The sequence below is a fragment of the Pogoniulus pusillus genome, chromosome 15 (genome assembly GCF_015220805.1).
Source record: "Pogoniulus pusillus isolate bPogPus1 chromosome 15, bPogPus1.pri, whole genome shotgun sequence".
Lineage (NCBI taxonomy): Eukaryota > Metazoa > Chordata > Aves > Piciformes > Lybiidae > Pogoniulus > Pogoniulus pusillus.
This window is the reverse complement of record NC_087278.1, coordinates 7,704,148-7,712,486: the sequence shown is the minus strand read 5'-3', so window position 1 is coordinate 7,712,486 and position 8,339 is coordinate 7,704,148.

Here is an 8,339-nt window from a genome sequence, read left to right as displayed (position 1 = left end):
CGTTCCTCTGCTTATAACCAAGACTTGTCCCCATCAGATTTTTATGCCTTCTTCCTAGGTTAGACAGTCGGACGGGTGGATGACAGTCCCTGCTGCAACTGCACACTGCTGGTGCATTCCTGGCGCCCAAGCCAGGCTGCTTCACTGTTTCCACTGCCGACTGTTTGCAGACGCGGGAGAGAGGAGCTGGGAACGAAGAGAGCGATGCAGAGTCAGGGAGGGAGGGGTTTGGTGGCTAGGCTGGAGTTAGTCACCGCTGACTTCCATTTCCAGATTGTAAGGAAGGACTCAAGCCATTTTAGGCATTTTCTTGGACTTCCTCCTTGGCTTTTAATTGAAATACCCAGGAGGGACAGAGGAATCCACAGGCTCATTTTGCACCGATGTGGGATGCTTGTGTGGCAGCACAGAGCTCTTGCCCTTCTCATCCCAGAGCCAGGCCAACGCTGTTAGCCCTTGGCTCAGCATCCCTGCACGGTAACAGGGAATCTTCCACACGTGTCTCACCTCCTTTGAGGAGAGAGACACTCACCTTGGCACAAAGAATTTTCAGAGCTGTTTCTTGCAGGGGCTAAATACATCAGGATGGCCTGAATGTGCTCAACAAAGCATACTTCATCTCTATACCCCTGAGCTATTTAAATAGATGTATGCATTCATACAGACATGTATGTGGCAGTGTCACAGCCAGGAAAACACACGAACCAGCTAACTGCAGAATCGTAGGAAGCCTCAGGCACCTCTGTTTCTTTTCAGTAGGAATTCAGATGCCTACATCTAGCAAAGCAGGCGAGGGAAAAAACAACCCTGTGTAGCTGCCAAGACAACCAGCACCTCAGCCACCAGACTTCTCACTGTACCACTCACTCTGGTGCCTTAAGTTTTGCATCTCTCCTTGCCCAGCAACACCGACCCTTTTGCTGGAGAGGCTGTTTGGGTCATCACCACCAAGGTATCCCAGGGGAGGCAGGTAGCAGACATGCTGGAAACACATCCAGTGTAGCCAGGCAGAGTCCCCTCTCTCCGCTCTCAAACACGGGGCCAATGGTCTCATGCAGGGCAGCAGCAGCAGCAGAAGCCAGGGACTGCTGCAAGGATCCATTGTGGAGTAAATGTTACATCTCTTTTTTTGTCCTACTGAGACAATTGATTTTTCTCTGTCCAAGGGAGCTCAGTGCTCTGGTCACCTGGCAAAGCTACTGCTGAGGCTTGGTTTTTGACCCTGCAACACCATGCAGAATGACCACGGCCAGCTTCCTCTATCCACACCCACACAAAACACATGATGTACTCATCACATGTACTGTGGTGAAAGAACCAAACTTTCATGATGCCCATCGTGCATCTCACACCTTGCATTTTGCTTTCTTGATTATAGTTCTTAAATAGCAACAGATTCGTAGTCATTTGAGTATTGACAAAAAAAGAAGTACTATGAACCTTGAAACTTACTCTTCTGATCATCACCAAAGATCTCCACGTTCCCCTAAAAGTTACCCAAATGTTCCTTTAGCTATAACAAAAGATAAACAAGTCCTTGCTGCCAAAATATTATGCCAATCATGTCTTTCACTGCCCACCAGGGTCTGTTGGTGGATGCAAGTTTTTTCAATGGCCAGTTCAGCCACTTCAGAAGTTTTCAGCTTTACTCACAGGTGCTTGCATCCTTATTGTAGTGCCTGCACTGGCAACTGGCCCAGCCACCAACAGGCTGTTTGTGCCCCCTCCATACACTTAACCTAGGGTGTGCTGTGGCATCCCTCTCTTATGCCTGCCAAGAAATCAAAGGGAAGGAGTCCTGCTCTGGATGATCTCCTTGGGTCCCTTCCAACCCCTAACATCCTGTGATCCTGTGAGTCTGTAATAGCAAAAGAGGTTGGAGTAAATATCACAAATCAGCTCATAAAGCAGCCCTGCTCTTCAGAAATTATCTTCCCAGGGCTTCAGGCAATGTGAGAGCACCAGGAGGAGAAGTGTGCTGCTGGGGGCCATTACAGCTTCTGCCTTCTTGTTGCTCTCTTGGTGGCTTTTAATAGCGTAGCACCACCAGCAGCTGCTGCTCCCTTCTCCAAGGCTCACAGCTCTCGTGTACACGGCAATCAGAGGATGAAAACAGAAAGTCCAGAGCTCCCTGATGTCACCAGCAGAGGCCAAGAGAATAAAACCTCATGGGCATTGAAACATGAGGGCTCACAAAGGACCTTCTGGGTAAAGAAGCAATAAACCCACACAAATTAGGAAGGTAAGGAACTGAGGATTAACCCTATTGTTTTACCCAGAGTTGCCACACAAGAATCAATTGGCTTTTGCCATTAATGATTGACTTTTATCTATGTGTAGAAGGAAAGCACTAGTGAAGACCTTGCCTTTCCTGGCATGCCAAAAAGCCAAGCAAATACAAGCCCTTTTTTGAGAGAAGCAGAAAAAATAACTTTTAATCTCCCAGACCAGATACCTCTATTTCCTTGTGGATGACTTTTATAGGGAAATACCTCTTCATGGCAACTGTAAAAGCAGCTCAGGCTGTACTGATTAACCCTATGAACAGGGTCCCATTAGCTCCATCAGAAGGCCAGTACCCTCTCTCTACTGAAAAACACTTGATTAAGTACATTTCCCAGCCACAGAGTAAACCCCTGCCTGATGTCATTGAAGGAATCACTTGGTATGAAAGCCTGAAGCATGAAAACAGAAGGAAAAGTAACTTTTTCTGTCTTTGCATTTCGATTGCAGGCATCAAACAATGCATTGCAGCTCAGCATATAGAAGAATGATGTAGAATGTAAAGCAAATAATCTGAATTAAGGTACACTGAGATAAAAAAAAAACCCAGACAAGGAAGGGGAGGTATAACAGAATAGGTGTTTAAGGCCAGGCTGGATGAGGCTGTGGCCAGCCTGATCTAGGGTAGGGTGCCCCTGCCCACGGCAGGGAGGTTGGAACTAGATGATCCTCGTGGTCCCTTCCAACCCTGACTGATTCTGTGATTCTAAGTGTGTTCTGTTCTTTGTGAGCACATCTGGACAGTGGCTTTGTGTCTGTGGGACAACTCTGGAAACAAACAAGAAGATAAGGGTTTGGGTTTGGGCTCAGCAGATTTCAAAGCAGATATTTTTAATACTTTCTGCAGTGCAATAAAGCTTATCAAGAACTCTCTCGTTAGATACCCGAGTCGAAAGAAGCCAGAGGAATGAGAACAGCATGCTTCCTCCAGGTCATCACAATGACTGCAATTCTTTCAGCACACATTTCCCATGTTAGCTTGAGCTCCACAGCACAATAATCATTTTTAGCAGATCGCTGTAAATACAGTGCTGAGCTGAACAAGTTGTTCAGAAATTTGCCATCCTTTCGCCTTCCACAAGATCAAAGCACATGGCAAATCCAAGGGCTCTTAATTAAAAATATTATGCTTTAACTCTAGAACATCTTGCTTGTGTCACCATAATACTCTGAGATAAATCATCTGCTGGTGTAGACACATTAATTTCAATGTAATTGTGTTTAGAAGATACGTGACTATTATGTTTTCATTTACTGATTTGGATGTGCTTTCTGTAAGGGGGGAGTAGCATCACAGCATTAACTCCCTGTTACAGAGGGGACACCAGAGCCTGGAAAATGAAAGGCAGTGATGTGGCCAGCCCTTGGTGAAACCAAGGGAGCCTGCAAACCTCTTGCTCCTGTTCCATGGTTGTGCTTTCAACATGAACCAGAATGCTAAAACAACATATAGATGCACTTTTCAGAGTACCAGACTCTGATCTAGACCACCAGACCTCAAAGCTGCAGTACTTCCTAGGCAAAGCTTACCTCTGCCCCCTCTCTTAAACTGAGAGGTCAGTTTCTGTCTTCTATTTCATTCTTGCAAGGGGAGATTCCATGGCATATTTGTTAGGCCTGCAACATTGCATTTGCTAATTAAATGAAGTGAGGTGTTTTGTTGGGGATTTTTGTTGGGGTTTTTTTGTTGGTTTTTTTTTTGGGGGGGTTGGTTTGGGTTTTGTTGTTGGGTTGCTTTTTGGATTTTGGGGTTGGTTTGGTGGTTTTTTTTTGAGAACTTCTTTTAAGCAAAACCATGTGTTCCAGGGAGGAAACATTCTTCTGGTAAACAGCTGAGCCCTTAACATTTAGCAACATAACTCTGTGTTTGCAGCTATTGAAAACTGTGTGACTGAGGCAGCCTGCGTTTCTGGGGCTGAGGACTGAAAGCATTTTGCTTGCTGTCAGAAAGCCAGCCCTTTCTTTTATGTACACACTAGATGCAAGAACCAGCTATTGGCTGCTTACTTCTTATGGTTTTAATAAAATCTGTCTGGTATCAAAACGCTGCTGGGTTTGAACGTTGACGCCGTGCTGAGCGATGTTCTCTGCTCTGGCACAGCTGGCTCTTGCTTTCCAGAAATATAGCTGTGCCCTGGCATTACTTGCAAAAACTGCAGCATTGAGGCATTTCTACACCCCCCCTGACCTGTGCTGGGAAGGACCCTCCACATGCAGATCTCCCTGCTGGCATGGAAATGGGGGGGGCATTTTTCCTTCACCCCCCAGGAGCGGTGTTGTGCAAGTAGAGAGCTGCGGTGGCTGGAGAACAGGAGAAATTACCTGCTAGGCACAAGCAGCAGCTCTGGAAAGCTTGGAGGGGGGAAAAAGAGGGAGAATGCAACTGGAAACAGCAGGCAGAAACGGGATTGAAGAGATAGGAGTGCCCCATGCCCAGCTCCTGATCCCCATGCCCAGCTCCTGAACCCCATCCCTGCTCTTTTAGAGAAGTTTCCGCAGCCATAGTTGTGCCAGGCAAAGTATAGGCTGGATGTTAGGAGAAAGTTCTTCACAGAGAGAGTGATTGGCATTGGAATGGGCTGCCCAGGGAGGTGGTGGAGGCAGTGTCCCTGGAGGTGTTCAAGAAAGGACTGGCTGAGGCACTTAGTGCCATGGTCTGGTTGACTGGCTAGGGCTGGGTGCTAGGTTGGACTGGATGATCTTGGAGGTCTCTTCCAACCTGCTTGATTCTATGATTCATAGGCCTGCAGGACAAATCCTGCCAAGAGGGAGCAGGGAAGTTTTGGGTAGTGTTAAGTGACTTCCCAAAGAGCATCAAGGAGGGCAGGACAAATCCTGCCAAGGGGAAACAGGGAAGTTTTGGGTAGTGTTAAGTGACTTCCCAAGGAGCATTAAGGAGGGCAGGAGGTTGGTCGAGTGTCTCTGAAATCACACACCACTTCTCTGTCCAGGAGTTGGAAGGGGAAGATCACAGCCCTGTCTCTCTCCAAGCCAAGGAAGCAGGTTATTCCTCTGTCCATTTTGTCCCACCGAAGCTAGGATGCTGAGCTCCGGCATCATTTTGACCCTTGCAGTATATGGGGATCTTGTTCCTTGTAGCTCTCAAAGTAGCTGGGCATGCTTATAAGTTTCAGTAGCTCCTAGCTAAAGCCAAACTAGACCCCATGATAAAAATGCAAGGCCCTGCATCCCTCTTATTATTGCTTTCCTGAGCAGATTCTCACTTTAATCAGACTTATGGTACTTTCATCCAGCTATCTCAAAATACATAATGACTGCTGTAATTACAGGCAATAATGAGCTAATTAATTCTTCTGGGTGTTATTTTCAAGGGATAAACACTACTATCCTTTCTGTAAGAACGAGGAAACTCAGGTAAGGAGGAGCAGTTGTTGGATAAATGGGCTTAGTTTACTTTAAATGGTATAATCCTTTCCTGGTTTTATTTGTATAGGTTTCTGTCTTTGCCTCTCAGTATGCTTTCTGTTCTATTATTGCTTCCAGAAATGTTGTGTGTTATTGTTTTGGCAGATAGCATTTAGCAACAGTTGGTTGTGTGTGTATCTTAAGGTCCATTTAAGAAAACTGCAGTGCTTTTAGAGAAATGAACAGATGCTGCAGGGTTTGGGGTTTATTATTTATATAGAGAGATATATATGATTTACCTTGACCCTATTTTTCAGAGTTTTTTTCTTTTTCTTCCTCTTTCTCTTGTTTCAGATGACCTTTTTCAGAATCAAGAAAATAAGTGGCATTGTTTTCTATTTATTTTTCATACACTTCATCTTGCATTTAAGTCTTTAATATGGAAAGACAACTGAATATCACTTTCTAATATGTAAAGGACTACTGGTCCTTTACATAGGGCCAGCGAAAGGACATACATAGGGCACAGAAAGATATTCTACTGGTTGTGAAGCTTGTAAGACAGCAGTATTGGTTTTACTAATATATTGGTTAATCACCTATTTCTGCAATTACTATTCCAAAGATATAGTTCAGTAGCATCCAGGAAAGGGTATATCATTCCCACAGTTCAGGTATGCTTCCTTGAATTCATTCAAAGGGTAGATAAAAGAGGTAGCTAGAGCAGATGGGAAGATGCAGCAAAAATTAAAAGGACTTAATTTTGTTCATTAGATTTTTTCCTGTACTTAACAAAATGAACTCATCCACACAATGTTCTCTGGAGTGGCAAATAGCTACTCATTTTTTAAGCTTTTATTTCTCAGGCTGTGCTCCACCAAGCACACAGCTAAGCACACTGTGCTTAGTTTTACTGTGACCAGTAGTACATCACGATTTCAGTGGAACTATGTGCTATACTAAACTAAGCACACATGATCCTATTGGTAGGATCAAGTCTCTAGGTAGGAACCAGTGTCACAAAGTTCTTATTTGAAACATCTGCTTTGCTCTAACCTCGGTATTTAGTAAGGGTCTGACTTCTAAAAGCATTTAGGTGTTTACATGCACCTTGGTGTCTTTATAAAGCTGCCACTAATTCTTTACTGAACTACAGATTAAAAGCCTCTAGAGAGTCTGAAAACCTTACATAGGCTTACTTCAGTCAACTTTTAATTCTAAGGAGGCAAAAAAAATAGAAAGTTAAAATTAGTCTCAGCTGTATTAAGAAAAAATGCTTCACAAGCAAGGGGAACAGTCAGTCTGACAAAATAAGTAAATTTAGGTAATACAAGACTTCTGTAATTGGAATATTTGGGGGAGCTTAGTAGCAATAAGAGGCCAAAACCTGTGAGAGCAGTAACTTTGTTTCTAAGGTGATGCTGTTAGGTTTGATGTTGTTGACCCTGATAGTGTTAGTCTGAGACTTTATCCTCTCCAGTCTGAGACTTTATCCTGTCCAGACTATTTTCCTATCATTTATTTAGCCTTGCAAGGCCCCCTCCAGCTCTCCTTTAAAACATACACACTTGTGCACTACCTATGGCTCCAAGACCGTTTCAGAAGGCTAATACATATACAACCTTGAAGCACGTTTGGAGTGGTTTGGGTGTAGCCCTATGTGCCTATGTAGCCCTTTTGTGCTGCGGGAGACAACAACAGTCTTGCTGGAAATAAAGCCCAAACAAGGAAAGCTGAAGTGTGGGAGTACGTGCGGGAGCCAGCGGGTAACTGTTACAGGGCTGTGAATCTCTGCTCATGCCTTCTCTCATTGCCTGTTTGCTCTTCCCGAATACCTGCTCCGGTTCGTACACGCAGGATTGCAGAGAGCTCAGCCCTGAGGGCAGGTGGTGAGAGAAGTCTTTGCAAATGTCCCTGAAACGGCTCGGGGTTTTTTTTGCATTATAACAGGCACCTGCCCGCGTTTCTCTTCCACCCCGTAATGGTGTGGAGCCTGGAAGAGCCCAAACGCACCACAGGGAAAAGCCGGGGATGGGTTGTTCCCTTATTGACGAGTCCTTAAAGACCTGAGGAAAGCTCTTGTCGGGGCAGTAATGCTCGGTAACGGCTCGTAGGCCGTGAAGGCATACGAAGGAGAACCTGAGTACTACCTGTCCCTACCCAGCAATCAGCCCGTAAGCAGCGTCAGCAAAGGAGGCTTTCAGGACGCTGCTCCATGTAGCACGTAAAACCCCCTGCCTCCTTCTTCAGCACACGTAAGGGATTTGGGCACGAAGTGTGGGGTTTGCGGGTTACTCTTTGGCATCAAGTGAGTTTTATTTAGTTTTCGTAACGTCGATGGAGACCTGCGGCAGGTTCGACATCCCCGAGTTAGGCGAGAGCGTTGCCTTGTCTCTGAATTTCTCACATTCACCGCTCGGCAAGCCCTGGGGGTCTGTACGATCGCTGCCCGGCTGTTAGCGGGTGGGGAGGCTGCTCCCCATCCCCGCAGCTCCGAGGCGGAGGAGGAAAGGGGAGGCTGCACCCCATGCCCGGGCGCCGCACCGCCCCGGGGCCTTCCTCTCGGCCCCGGCTGCCATGTCTGTGGCGCAGCAAGGACCGGGACGCCGGAGAAGCGCCCCGCCCGCCGGCACGACAGGGAACAGAGCCCGAGGGGAGGGAGGACCGCAGAGAGAGAAACCCGCCCCGCC